Below are 864 nucleotides of genomic sequence, written 5' to 3' on the forward strand. Positions count from 1 at the left end.
TAAGATACGTCTTTCTATAGTACGACTTTTAGAACATTATTAAAAATTATTGCAAAATGGTTGGGTGTGCAGCCCCATTTTGCAATAATTTTGCAGCCAAAGGCTACATAATGAAAATATTTCCGCGTGATGTTGAACGTCGAGCATTATGGGCGATAAATGTTAGAAAAAATGTGCGTTCAAGGAGATGCTATTAACGCTATTTCTGTCATTCTATGTTTGTTTTGGTTGGAAAAATTGATTCTTTACAAAATAGATTAGTTTGCGAACGATTTTTAACGTATCGATACGCACATCGTCTATTCTTACAATGGCTACGTTCGGAAATGTCGCTCGGATGCCTCCGATGCCTCGGATTTATCAACTGTCCTTGTTTAACATTAAATGTTAAATAAGGACAGATGATGAATCCGAGGCATCCGAGCGACGTTCCCGAACGCAGCCAATATTGATATTCGAATATTGGCGGGAATTGTTGAAAAATGACGAACCAATCAAAATTGGCTGTTCTCGTGTCGCGACTCTGGTTAGAGGATCTCTAGGGCCGGTATTCATAGTCAGATCTTATATTCAAGACCGTCTTAAATACGGTCTTAAGAAGTCACCAACCAATCAGAAGGCTGCATTAGAGTCTTAAGACATTACTTAAGATGGTCTTGAAATAAGACTCAACTATGAATACCGGCCTAGGTATGGCCATCAGGGTTGGGAAATTTAGCGCTGCGAGAGGTTTCCTACATTTCCTACGTAGGAAATGTATAATACGTACAAAACATGTATTAAACCATGATAAAAAGACAAGGGTATGCTCATGCGCATGACCAATCAGATTTTTGTCCTTGCTTACGTCGCAACGAGTGGCTT

This window comes from Trachymyrmex cornetzi, unplaced genomic scaffold (assembly GCF_001594075.2).
Source record: "Trachymyrmex cornetzi isolate Tcor2-1 unplaced genomic scaffold, Tcor1.1 scaffold958, whole genome shotgun sequence".
NCBI classification, from domain to species: Eukaryota; Metazoa; Arthropoda; class Insecta; order Hymenoptera; family Formicidae; genus Trachymyrmex; species Trachymyrmex cornetzi.